Source organism: Oncorhynchus nerka, linkage group LG5 (genome assembly GCF_034236695.1).
Source record: "Oncorhynchus nerka isolate Pitt River linkage group LG5, Oner_Uvic_2.0, whole genome shotgun sequence".
NCBI classification, from domain to species: domain Eukaryota; kingdom Metazoa; phylum Chordata; class Actinopteri; order Salmoniformes; family Salmonidae; genus Oncorhynchus; species Oncorhynchus nerka.
In genome coordinates, this window is record NC_088400.1 from 32357329 (window position 1) to 32371207 (window position 13879).

The following is a 13879-nucleotide window of genomic DNA, read 5'->3' on the forward strand; positions in this document are numbered from 1 at the left end:
CCTGACTCTCTGAGGTCACTAGCAATCCCATGGCACTTATCGTAAGAGTAGGGGTGTTAACCCCGGTGTCCTGATAAATTCCTAATCATCCTAATCATCCCCAGTTTACAATTGACTCATTCATCCCCCTCCTCTCCCCTGTAACTATTCCCCAGGTCGTTGCTGTAAATGAGAACATGTTCTCAGTCAACTTACCTGGTAAAATAACGAATAAAAAAATAAAAAAATGTTGTGTATATATTTTTGTTCAGTATAAGTTGCTTGATGTGTGTGGTTTGCTGAGTGGTAGACAAGCTTAAGTTCACTATCCTCCACAGAGTTTCCAGTCTTTTTTCATTTCATATCCAATCCCTGATGAGCCTGAGTGAGTCATGTGAGAAGCCTATTCAGTCATGTGAAAGGCACCCTGATTAAAGCTGGTGTGCTGAAACGCGTTGGTGTTTAATGGTAAAGAAACACTTTCTATTCAAATCTCATTGGAGAGGGGCTGAATATGTTTGACCGCCAGGAATGTAGATGTGAGAAGTTAAAGCTGAGGAGATTAGGGACATTCAAACATCCTAAATCTCCAGACAGAATTACTAAGAAGAGTGTAATCAAGGGTGTATTCATTCCGTCAATTCTGTTGAAAGACATGTCTTCTGTCACCGCAAATGTTTCTCTCGACCTGTGTGCACCTACGTTCTAAACCTTCATTCATAGGCTAGGTTGTAGCAACCTCATGATGGGTATAGGGGAAATTCTAGTATCATGTAGTAGTTTAAACCTATCACTGTTACATTGAACTGGGTGAATGGAATATGAATGACAGTCATCCACTATGCTGACATTTTGTCAGGCCATGCTGACAAAAACAATTATCATCTTCCCTTATCTTAAACGGCACCGGCCGACCATAGATTTACTGTCAAAACTGCTTACATCCCTGCTCCCACTCCCACAGTACTCCCAACCTATAAACTAATCAGAAGAAGAACCTGTTCTGAACCGAGCACCCAGTCTGTGAAAGACAGCACCAGGAGCAGAGACATCACATCAATCCAGTCTGTCAAAGACAGCACCAGGAGCAGAGACATCACATCAACCCAGTCTGTCACAGACAGCACCAGGAGCAGAGACATCACATCAACCCAGTCTGTCACAGACAGCACCAGGAGCAGAGGCATCACATCAACCCAGTCTGTCACAGACAGCACCAGGAGCAGAGGCATCACATCAACCCAGTCTGTCACAGACAGCACCAGGAGCAGAGACATCACATCAACCCAGTCTGTCACAGACAGCACCAGGAGCAGAGACATCACATCAACCCAGTCTGTCAAAGACGGCACCAGGAGCAGAGACATCACATCAACTCAGTCTGTCACAGACAGCACCAGGAGCAGAGACATCACATCAACCCAGTCTGTCACAGACAGCACCAGGAGCAGAGACATCACATCAACCCAGTCTGTCACAGACAGCACCAGGAGCAGATACATCACATCAACCCAGTCTGTCACAGACGGCACCAGGAGCAGAGACATCACATCAACCCAGTCTGTCACAGACAGCACCAGGAGCAGAGACATTACATCAACCCAGGTTGTCACAGACAGCACCAGGAGCAGAGACATCACATCAACCCAGTCTGTCACAGACAGCACCAGGAGCAGAGACAAAACATTTCCAGTAAGATGAGAATAATAGCAAGGCGTGTCAGAGAGTTTGGCAGCTCTATTCCCTCTGTCACCTTCTCTGTCTCAGTCTGAGCGTTGGTGACCCATCAATAGGACTGGGATCCTGAATCATCTGAAGGAAGGTTCATCATTACTACTGTGTACTGATAGAGATAATCCAGTGAGCAAAATGTGTCAAAAAGATGGCTTTGAAAAGATGTTTTAGTTGTGTCTTGTGCTCATTGGGAAAGCAAGGTCTGAGATGGGTCTGAGACAGAGAGATACAGCTATGCAGCAAGACTGTGGAGGATGTGAAATTGGTATTCTGAAGAGACATATTCATGACTCAAGGCTTGTGAAGTCTATCCTGATAAATACCGGATGTCTGAGGAATTTATAAGACGGTGAAGGAAAGGATTTGATGCAGAATAAATTTGACGTATGAAGGTTTCTAATATCTACACAGATGGAGATCCATATCTGAGGACTGTGGAGGAAAGAAATGGACATTCATGAGCAATTGATTTTGTGAAGAGATATGTGAAGCGATATGTTTATATCTCAAGGCTCACAAAGTCTATCTTGATAAAGATACACTACATGACCAAAACTATGTGGACATATGCTCGTCGAACATCTCATTCCAGAATCATGGGGATTAATATGGAGTTGGTCCCCACTTTGCTGCTATAACAACCTCCCATCTTCTGGGAAAACTTTCCACTAGATGTTGGAACATTGCTGTGTGGATTTGCCACCATTAGTGAGGTCGGGCACTGATGTTGGGCGATTAGGCCTGGCTCGCAGTCGGTGTTCCAATTCAACGCAAAGGTGTTAGATGGGGTTGAGATCAGGGCTCTGTGCAGGCCAGTCATGTTCTTCCACACCGATGTCAACAAATAATTTCTGTATGGACCTCACTTTGTGCACGGGGGCATTGTCATGCTGAACTAGGAAAGGGCCTTCCCCAAACTGAAGCATAGAATTGTCTAGAATGTCATTGAATTCTCTAGCATTAAGAGTTCCCTTCACTGGAACTAGGGGGCCTAGCCCGAACCATGAAAAACAGCCCCAGACCATTATTCTTCCTCCGCCAAACTTTACAGTTGGCACTATGCATTGGGGCAGTTAGCGTTCTCCTGGCATCCGCCAAACCCAGATTCATTCACCAAACTGCCAGATGGTGAAGCGTACATCATTACTCCAGAGAACACGTTTCCACTGCTCCAGAATCCAATTGCGGCGAGCTTTACACCACACCAGCTGACAGTTGGCATTGCGCATGGTAATCTTAGGCTTGTGTGTTGCTGCTCGACCATGGAAACCCATTTCATAAAGCTCCCGACAAACAGTTCTTGTGCTGACGTTGCTTCCAGAGATAGTTTGGAACTCGGTAGTGAGTGTTGCATCCGAGGACAGATATTTTTTTACGCACTTCAGCACTCGGCAGTCCCGTTCTGTGAGCTTGTGTGGCCTACCACTTCACGGCTGAGCCGTTGTTGCTCCTAAACGTTTCCAATTCACAATAACAGCACTTATAGTTGACCTGGGCAGCTCTAGCAGGGCAGAAATTTGACAAACTGACTTGTTGGAAAGGTAGCATCCCATGACGGTGCCACGTTGAAAGTCACTGACCTCTTCAGTTAGGCCATTCTACTGCCAATGTTTGTCTATGGAGATTGCATGGCGGTGTGCTTGATTTTATACATCTGTCAGCAACGGGTGTGGCTGAAATAGCCAATCCACTAATTTGAAGGGGTGTCCACATACTTCTGTCTACACTATGCATTTCCAGAGTTTTTAGAATTATAAATTATTAAGTTTAGGCATTAACTCTGAATTATTACGTTTAGGTATTAACTCTGAATTATTAAGTTTAGGCATTAACTCTGAATTATTAAGTTTAGGCATTAACTCTGAATTATTAAGGTTAGGCATTAACTCTGAATTATTAAGTTTAGGCATTAACTCTGAATTATTAAGTTTAGGCATTAACTCTGAATTATTACGTTTAGGTATTAACTCTGAATTATTAAGTTTAGGCATTAACTCTGAATTATTAAGTTTAGGCATTAACTCTGAATTATTAAGGTTAGGCATTAACTCTGAATTATTAAGTTTAGGCATTAACTCTGAATTATTAAGGTTAGGCATTAACTCTGAATTATTAAGTTTAGGCATTAACTCTGAATTATTAAGGTTAGGCATTAACTCTGAATTATTAAGGTTAGGCATTAACTCTGAATTATTAAGGTTAGGCATTAACTCTGAATTATTAAGGTTAGGCATTAACTCTAAAAGGTTATGGTCATAGCCGTGGGAAGATATGTTTGGGTGGGGGTGCTGCGATATTTTTAGTAAAGGTGCACATGTGGAACTCTTTCGACACCGTGTTGAGTCCATGCCCTGACGAGTTGAGGCTGTTCTGAGAGTAAAGGGGGGTGCAACTCAATATTAGGAAGGTGTTCCTAATGTTCTGTATGCTCAGTTTATATTCCTATGTATGGTAATTGTTATACCATTTAACAACTAACATTCTTTAGTCTCATTCTGTGGATTAACTCAATTAGACTCCTGATGTATTAGTCATAAAAGAGCCGTGGCTCACTTGACCAGAACTGTCATACTCAGGCTATGCATACATACTGTTTTTAAGACCTCAGAGTCAGTGTATTTCATTAACGAGCAAAGTTGTGTATATTCACACATAGTGTTCAGTGTATTGTACCATTTTCTCCTATAATGATGTTCGTTGGTTAAAGTTGCTTCTTGACTAATGGCCTTGGCAAGTATAGCTCACAGCACACTGTGTGAGGATCTTTGTTCCCTCTCTCCATTTCTCCATCCAGAATATATTTTTTGGGGCCTGTGCTACAGTCGGCTATATCAGTCCGCTAATACAGGACTAGTATTGGCGCAGTGCACTACTTTTGTGAGAGAGAAAAAATGTTATTTTAATTTTATTTAAAAAAATGTATATGTATTTTTCAATTCAGATTTTTCAGGGGGTTCTTCAGCACATAACAGCTCTGTCATTATCCTCAATCTCTGTCTTTACCCCCTCACGCCTTCTCTTCCTGTTTCTCTTCCATTTTCCATTCTGTTCTTCTGTTCTTCCCCCCCATTCCCCACACTCCTTCTCTCCCCCTTCCCCACACTTCTTCTCTCCCCCATCCCCACACTCCTTCTCTCCCCCATCCCCACACTCCTTCTCTCCCCCTTACCCACACTCCTTCTCTCCCCTTCCCCACACTCCTTCTCTCCCCCCCCTCATCCCCACACTCCTTCTCTCCCCCTCCCCACACTCCTTCTCTCCCCCATCCCCACACTCCTTCTCTCCCCCTCCCCACACTCCTTCTCTCCCCCTCCCCACACTCCTTCTCCCCCCCCCCACACTCCTTCTCTCCCCCTTCCCCACACTCCTTCTCTCCCCCTTCCCCACACTCCTTCCCCCACACTCCTTCTCTCCCCCTTCCCCACACTCCTTCTCTCCCCCATTCCCCACACTCCTTCTCTCCCCCATCCCCACACTCCTTCTCTCCCCCATCCCCCCACACACTCCTTCTCTCCCCCATCCCCACACTCCTTCTCTCCCCCCATCCCCACACTCCTTCTCTCCCCCATCCCCACACTCCTTCTCTCCCTTACCCACACTCCTTCTCCCCCATCCCCACACTCCTTCTCTCCCCCTTCCCCACACTTCTTCTCTCCCCCATCCCCACACTCCTTCTCTCCCCCCCATCCCCACACTCCTTCTCCCCCAACCCCACACTCCTTCTCTCCCCCTCCCCACACTTCTTCTCTCCCCCATCCCCACACTCCTTCTCTCCCCATCCCCACACTCCTTCTCTCCCTTACCACTCCTTCTCTCCCCTTCCCCACACTCCTTCTCTCCCCCCTCCCCACACTCCTTCTCTCCCCCCCCCATCCCCACACTCCTTCTCTCCCCCATCCCACACTCCTTCTCTCCCCCCCCACACTCCTTCTCTCCCCTCCCCACACTCCTTCTCTCCCCCTCCCCACACTCCTTCTCTCCCCCCCCACACTCCTTCTCTCCCCCTCCCCACACTCCTTCTCTCCCCATCCCCACACTCCTTCTCTCCCCCCACACTTCCCCACACTCCTTCTCTCCCCCTCCCCACACTCCTTCTCTCCCCCTCCCCACTCCTTCTCTCCCCCATCCCCACACTCCTTCTCTCCCCCTCCCCACACTCCTTCTCTCCCCCCCCCACACTCCTTCTCCCCCCTCCCCACACTCCTTCTCTCCCCCTTCCCCACACTCCTTCTCTCCCCCTCCCCCACTCCTTCTCTCCCCCTCCCCACACTCCTTCTCTCCCCCCCCCCCACTCCTTCTCTCCCCTTCCCACTCCTTCTCACTCCTTCTCTCCCCTTCCCCACACTCCTTCTCTCCCCTTCCCCCTCTCCCCCACCCACACTCCTTCTCTCCCCCATCCCCACACTCCTTCTCTCCCCCCCACACTCCTTCTCTCCCCTTCCCCACACTCCTTCTCTCCCCCCCTCCCCACCTCCTTCTCTCCCCCTTCCCCACACTCCTTCTCTCCCCCCATCCCCACACTCCTTCTCTCCCCCTTCCCCACACTCCTTCTCTCCCCTTCCCCACACTCCTTCTCTCCCCCCCCCACACTCCTTCTCTCCCCCCCACACTCCTTCTCTCCCCCATCCCCACACTCCTTCTCTCCCCTTCCCCACACTCCTTCTCTCCCCTTCCCCACACTCCTTCTCTCCCCCTTCCCCACACTCCTTCTCTCCCCCTTCCCCACACTCCTTCTCTCCCCCACTTCCCCACACTCCTTCTCTCCCCCTTCCCCACTCCTTCTCTCCCCCTCCCCCACACTCCTTCTCTCCCCCTTCCCCACACTCCTTCTCTCCCCCTTCCCCACACTCCTTCTCTCCCCCATCCCCACACTCCTTCTCTCCCCTTCCCCACACTCCTTCTCTCCCCCTTCCCCACACTCCTTCTCTCCCCCCCCCATCCCCACACTCCTTCTCTCCCCCCTCCCCACACTCCTTCTCTCCCCCCATCCCCACACTCCTTCTCTCCCCCCCACACTTCTCCCCCTTCCCCACACTCCTTCTCTCCCCCCATCCCCACACCCTTCTCTCCCCCCCATCCCCACACTCCTTCTCTCCCCCTCCCCCACTCCTTCTCTCCCCCTTCCCCCCTTACCCACACTCCTTCTCTCCCCCCATCCCCACACTCCTTCTCTCCCCCTTCCCCACACTCCTTCTCTCCCCTTCCCCACACTCCTTCTCTCCCCCCCACACTCATTCCCCCCATCACTCCTTCTCCCCCATCCCCACACTCCTTCTCTCCCCTTCCCCACACTCCTTCTCTCCCCTTCCCCACACTCCTTCTCTCCCCCCCATCCCCACACTCCTTCTCTCCCCTTCCCCACACTCCTTCTCTCCCCCATCCCCACACTCCTTCTCTCCCCTTCCCCACACTCCTTCTCTCCCCCTTCCCCACACTCCTTCTCTCCCCCTTCCCCACACTCCTTCTCTCCCCCTTACCCACACTCCTTCTCTCCCCCATTACCCACACTCCTTCTCTCCCCATCCCCACACTCCTTCTCTCCCCCTTCCCCACACTCCTTCTCTCCCCATCCCCACACTCCTTCTCTCCCCCTTCCCCACACTCCTTCTCTCCCCCTTACCCACACTCCTTCTCTCCCCCATCCCCACACTCCTTCTCTCCCCCTTCCCCACACTCCTTCTCCCCCTTCCCCACACTCCTTCTTCTCCCCATCCCCCACTTCCCCCTCCCCACACTCCTTCTCTCCCCCATCCCCACACTCCTTCTCTCCCCCTTCCCCACACTCCTTCTCTCCCCCTTCCCCACACTCCTTCTCCCCCCATCCCCACACTCCTTCTCTCCCCTTCCCCACACTCCTTCTCTCCCCCTTCCCCACACTCCTTCTCTCCCCCCTTCCCCACACTCCTTCTCTCCCCCCTTCCCCACACTCCTTCTCTCCCCCCATTCCCCACACTCCTTCTCTCCCCTTCCCCACACTCCTTCTCTCCCCCCATCCCCACACTCCTTCTCTCCCCCTTACACTCCTCCTCTCCCCCTTCCCACACTCCTTCTCTCCCCCCTCCCCACACTCCTTCTCCCCCCCCCCACACTCCTTCTCTCCCCTTCCCCACACTCCTTCTCTCCCCCATCCCCACACTCCTTCTCTCTCCCCTTTCCCCACACTCCTTCTCTCCCCCATCCCCACACTCCTTCTCTCCCCCTCCCCACACTCATTCTCTCCACCTTCCCCACACTCCTTCTCTCCCCTTACCCACACTCATTCTTCTCCCCTTCCCCACACTCATTCTCTCCCCCTTACCCACACTCCTTCTCTCCCCCATCCCCACACTCCTTCTCTCCCCATCTCCACACTCCTTCTCTCCCCCCCACACTTCTCTCCCCCCCTCCCCCCTTCCCCACACTCCTTCTCTCCCCCATCCCCACACTCCTTCTCTCCCCATCCCCACACTCCTTCTCTCCCCCTTCCCCACACTCCTTCTCTCCCCCTTCCCCACACTCCTTCTCTCCCCTTCTCTCCCCCTTCCCCTCCTCCTTCCCCCCCCATCCCCACACTCCTTCTCTCCCCTTACCCACACTCCTTCTTCCCCCATCCCCACACTCCTTCTCTCCCCCTTCCCCACACTCCTTCTCTCCCCCATCCCCACACTCCTTCTCTCCCCCTTCCCCACACTCCTTCTCTCCCCTTCCCCACACTCCTTCTCTCCCCCATCCCCACACTCCTTCTCTCCCCTTCCCCACACTCCTTCTCTCCCCCTTCCCTACACTCCTTCTCTCCCCCTTCCCCACACTCTTCTCTCCCCCATCCCCACACTCCTTCTCTCCCCTTCCCCACACTCCTTCTCTCCCCCATCCCCACACTCCTTCTCCCCCCTTCCCCACACTCCCCCTCTCCCCACACTCCTTCTCTCCCCTTACCCACACTCCTTCTCTCCCCCTTCCCCACACTCCTTCTCTCCCCTTCCCCACACTCCTTCTCTCCCCCATCCCCACACTCCTTCTCTCCCCTTCCCCACACTCATTCTCTCCCCCATCCCCACACTCCTTCTCTCCCCCCATCCCCACACTCCTTCTCTCCCCCTTCCCCACACTCCTTCTCTCCCCCTTCCCCACACTCCTTCTCTCTTCTCTCCCCCTTCCCCACACTCCTTCTCTCCCCCATCCCCACACTCCTTCTCTCCCCCTTCCCCACACTCATTCTCTCCCCTTACCCACACTCCTTCTCTCCCCCATCCCCACACTCCTTCTCTCCCCATCTCCACACTCCTTCTCTCCCCCTTCTCTCCCCCTTCCCCCCCACACTCCTTCTCTCCCCCATCCCCACACTCCTTCTCCCCTTCCCCACACTTCTCCCCTCCCCACACTCCTTCTCTCCCCTTCCCCACACTCCTTCTCTCCCCCATCCCCACACTCCTTCTCCCCCCATCCCCACACTCCTTCTCTCCCCACACTCCCCCTTCCCCACTCCTTCTCTCCCCCTTCCCCACACTCCTTCTCTCCCCCATCCCCTCCTTCTCTCCCCCTTCCCCACACTCCTTCTCTCCCCCTCCCCACACTCCTTCTCTCCCCCTTCCCCACACTCTCTCCTTCTCTCCCTCCTTCTCCCCTTCCCCACCTCCTTCTCTCCCCCTTCCCCACACTCCTTCTCTCCCCATTCCCATCCCCCCCATCCCCACACTCCTTCTCTCCCCTTCCCCCACACTCCTTCTCCCACACTCCCCCCCCCCTCCCCACACTCCTTCTCTCCCCCTTCCCCACACTCCTTCTCTCCCCCATCCCTCCCCACACTCCTCCTCTCTCCCCCTTCCCCACACTCCTTCTCTCCCCCATCCCCACCCCTTCTCTCCCCCTTCCCCACACTCCTTCTCTCCCCCTTCCCCACACTCCCCTTCCCCACTCCTTCTCTCCCCCTTACCCACACTCCTTCTCTCCCCCTTCCCCACACTCCTTCTCTCTTCCCCTTCCCACTCCTTCTCCCCCCCCATCCCCCACACTCCTTCTCTCCCCCTTCCCCACACTCATTCTCTCCCCCATCCCCACACTCCTTCTCTCCCCCATCCCCACACTCCTTCTCTCCCCCTTCCCCACACTCATTCTCTCCCCCTTCCCCACACTCCTTCTCTCGCCCCTTCTCTCCCCCTTCCCCACACTCCTTCTCTCCCCCATCCCCACACTCCTTCTCTCCCCTTCCCCACACTCATTCTCTCCCCCTTACCCACACTCCTTCTCTCCCCCATCCCCACACTCCTTCTCTCCCCCATCTCCACACTCCTTCTCTCGCCCCTTCTCTCCCCCTTCCCCACACTCCTTCTCTCCCCCATCCCCACACTCCTTCTCTCCCCCTTCCCCACACTCATTCTCTCCCCCTTCCCCACACTCCTTCTCTCCCCCTTCCCCACACTCCTTCTCTCCCCCTTCCCCACACTCCTTCTCTCCCCTTCCCCACACTCCTTCTCTCCCCCTTCCCCACACTTCTTCTCTCCCCCTTCCCCACACTCCTTCTCTCCCCCTTCTCCACACTCCTTCTCTCGCCCCTTCTCTCCCCCTTCCCCACACTCCTTCTCTCCCCCTCCCCACACTCCTTCTCTCCCCCATCTCCACACTCCTTCTCTCGCCCCTTCTCTCCCCCATTCCCCACACTCCTTCTCTCCCCCATCCCCACACTCCTTCTCTCCCCCTTCCCCACACTCATTCTCTCCCCCTTCCCCATACTCCTTCTCTCTCCCCCTTCTCTCCCCTTCCCCACACTCCTTCTCTCCCCCATCCCCACACTCCTTCTCTCCCCCTTCCCCACACTCATTCTCTCCCCCTTACCCACACTCCTTCTCTCCCCCATCCCCACACTCCTTCTCTCCCCCATCTCCACACTCCTTCTCTCGCCCCTTCTCTCCCCCTTCCCCACACTCCTTCTCTCCCCCATCCCCACACTCCTTCTCTCCCCCTTCCCCACACTCATTCTCTCCCCTTCCCCACACTCCTTCTCTCCCCCTTCCCCACACTCCTTCTCTCCCCCTTCCCCACACTCCTTCTCTCTCCCCCTTCCCCACACTTCTTCTCTCCCCCTTCCCCACACTCCTTCTCTCCCCCTTCTCCACACTCCTTCTCTCCCCCTTCCCCACACTCCTTCTCTCCCCCTTCCCCACACTCCTTCTCTCCCCCTTCCCCACACTCCTTCTCTCCCCCTTCCCCCACTCATTCTCTCCCCCTTCCCCACACTCCTTCTCTCCCCCATCCCCACACTCCTTCTCTCCCCTTCCCCACACTCCTTCTCTCCCCCTTCCCCACACTCCTTCTCTCCCCCATACCCACACTCCTTCTCTCCCCCTTCCCCACACTCCTTCTCTCCCCTTCCCACACTCCTTCTCTCCCCCATCCCCACACTCCTTCTCTCCCCCTTCCCCACACTCATTCTCTCCCCCTCCCCACACTCCTTTCTCCCCCCATCCCCACACTCCTTCTCTCCCCCTTCCCCACACTCCTTCTCTCCCCCCACCCCCACACTCCTTCTCTCCCCCTCCCCCACACTTCTCTCCCCTCCCCACACTCCTTCTCTCCCCTTCCCCACACTCCTTCTCTCCCCTTACCCACACTCCTTCTCTCCCCCTTCCCCACACTCCTTCTCTCCCCCCATCCCCACACTCCTTCTCTCCCCCTTCCCCACACTCATTCTCTCCACCTTCCCCACACTCCTTCTCTCCCCCTTCCCCACACTCATTCTCTCCCCCTTCCCCACACTCATTCTCTCCCCTTACCCACACTCCTTCTCTCCCCCATCCCCACACTCTTCTCTCCCCCCATCTCCACACTCCTTCTCTCGCCCCTTCTCTCCCCCTTCCCCACACTCCTTCTCTCCCCCATCCCCACACTCCTTCTCTCCCCCATCCCCACACTCCTTCTCTCCCCCTTCCCCACACTCATTCTCTCCCCTTCCCCACACTCCTTCTCTCGCCCCTTCTCTCCCCCTTCCCCACACTCCTTCTCTCCCCCATCCCCACACTCCTTCTCTCCCCCTTCCCCACACTCATTCTCTCCCCCATCCCCACACTCCTTCTCTCCCCCATCTCCACACTCCTTCTCTCGCCCCTTCTCTCCCCCTTCCCCACACTCCTTCTCTCCCCCATCCCCCACTCCTTCTCTCCCCCTTCCCCACACTCATTCTCTCCCCTTCCCCACACTCCTTCTCTCCCCCTTCCCCACACTCCTTCTCTCCCCCTTCCCCACACTCCTTCTCTCCCCTTCCCCACACTCCCTCTCTCCCCCTTCCCCACACTTCTTCTCTCCCCTTCCCCACACTCCTTCTCTCCCCTTCTCCACACTCCTTCTCTCTTCCCCTTCTCTCCCCCTTCCCCACACTCCTTCTCTCCCCCATCTCCACACTCCTTCTCTCGCCCTTCTCTCCCCCTTCCCACACTTTCTCTCCCCCATCCCCACACTCCTTCTCTCCCCTTCCCCACACTCATTCTCTCCCCCTTCCCCACACTCCTTCTCTCGCCCCTTCTCTCCCCCTTCCCCACACTCCTTCTCCCCCCATCCCCACACTCCTTCTCTCCCCTTCCCCACACTCATTCTCTCCCCCTTACCCACACTCCTTCTCTCCCCCATCCCCACACTCCTTCTCTCCCCCATCTCCACACTCCTTCTCTCGCCCCTTCTCTCCCCCTTCCCCACACTCCTTCTCTCCCCCCATCCCCACACTCCTTCTCTCCCCCTTCCCCACACTCATTCTCTCCCCCTTCCCCACACTCCTTCTCTCCCCCTTCCCCACACTCCTTCTCTCCCCCTTCCCCACACTCCTTCTCTCCCCCTTCTCCACACTCCTTCTCTCGCCCCTTCTCTCCCCCTTCCCCACACTCCTTCTCTCCCCCTTCCCCACACTCCTTCTCTCCCCCATCTCCACACTCCTTCTCTCGCCCCTTCTCTCCTCCCCTTTCCCCCACACTCCTTCTCTCCCCCTTCCCCACACTCCTTCTCTCCCCCTCCCCACACTCATTCTCTCCCCCCATCCCCACACTCCTTCTCTCCCCCCATCCCCACACTCCTTCTCTCCCCCCCATCCCCACACTCCTTCTCTCCCCTTCCCCACACTCCTTCTCTCCCCTTACCCACACTCCTTCTCTCCCCCATCCCCACACTCCTTCTCTCCCCCTTCCCCACACTCCTTCTCTCCCCCATCTCCACACTCCTTCTCTCGCCCCTTCTTCTCTCCCCCTTCCCCACACTCCTTCTCTCCCCATCCCCACACTCCTTCTCTCCCCCTTCCCCACACTCATTCTCTCCCCTTCCCACACTCCTTCTCTCGCCCTTCTCTCCCCCCCCCACACTCCTTCTCTCCCCTCATCCCCACACTCCTTCTCTCCCCCTTTCCCCACACTCATTCTCTCCCCTTACCCACACTCCTTCTCTCCCCATCCCCACACTCCTTCTCTCCCCCATCTCCACACTCCTTCTCTCGCCCCTTCTCTCCCCCTTCCCCACACTCCTTCTCTCCCCCATCCCCACACTCCTTCTCTCCCCCTTCCCCACACTCATTCTCTCCCCCTTCCCCACACTCCTTCTCTCCCCCTTCCCACACTCCTTCTCTCCCCTTCCCCACACTCCTTCTCTCCCCTTCCCCACACTTCTTCTCTCCCCCTTCCCCACACACTCCTTCTCTCCCCTTCTCCACACTCCTTCTCTCGCCCCTTCTCTCCCCCTTCCCCACACTCCTTCTCTCCCCCTTCCCCACACTCCTTCTCTCCCCCCATCTCCACACTCCTTCTCTCGCCCCTTCTCTCCCCCTTCCCCACACTCCTTATCTCCCCTTCCCCACACCTTCTCTCCCCAAATTCCCCCCCCTTCCCCACACTCATTCTCCCCCATCCCCACATTCCTTCTCTCCCCCTTCCCCACACTCCTTCTCTCCCCCTTCCCCACACTCCTTCTCTCCCCCCCATCCCCACACTTCTTCTCTCCCCCATCCCCACACTTCTTCTCTCCCCCATCCCCACATTCCTTCTCTCCCCCTTTCTCCCCCCATCCCCACACTCCTTCTCTCCCCCTTTCTCCCCCCATCCCCACACTCCTTCTCAGTGGGATGGATGATGTATGTAGTGGGTGATCAGTGGGATGGATGATGTATGTAGTGGGTGATTAGTGGGATGGATGATGTATGTAGTGGGTGATTAGTGGG

General features: G+C 55.2%; 1 protein-coding gene across 2 annotated transcripts in view; it reads left to right on the forward strand.

Moving 5' to 3' along the window:
* The window catches only part of LOC115119363 (Kv channel-interacting protein 1-like), a 61348-nt gene that overhangs the window by 21085 nt on the left and 26384 nt on the right, over positions 1 to 13879 (forward strand). The gene's annotated exons all lie outside the window — the stretch shown is intronic.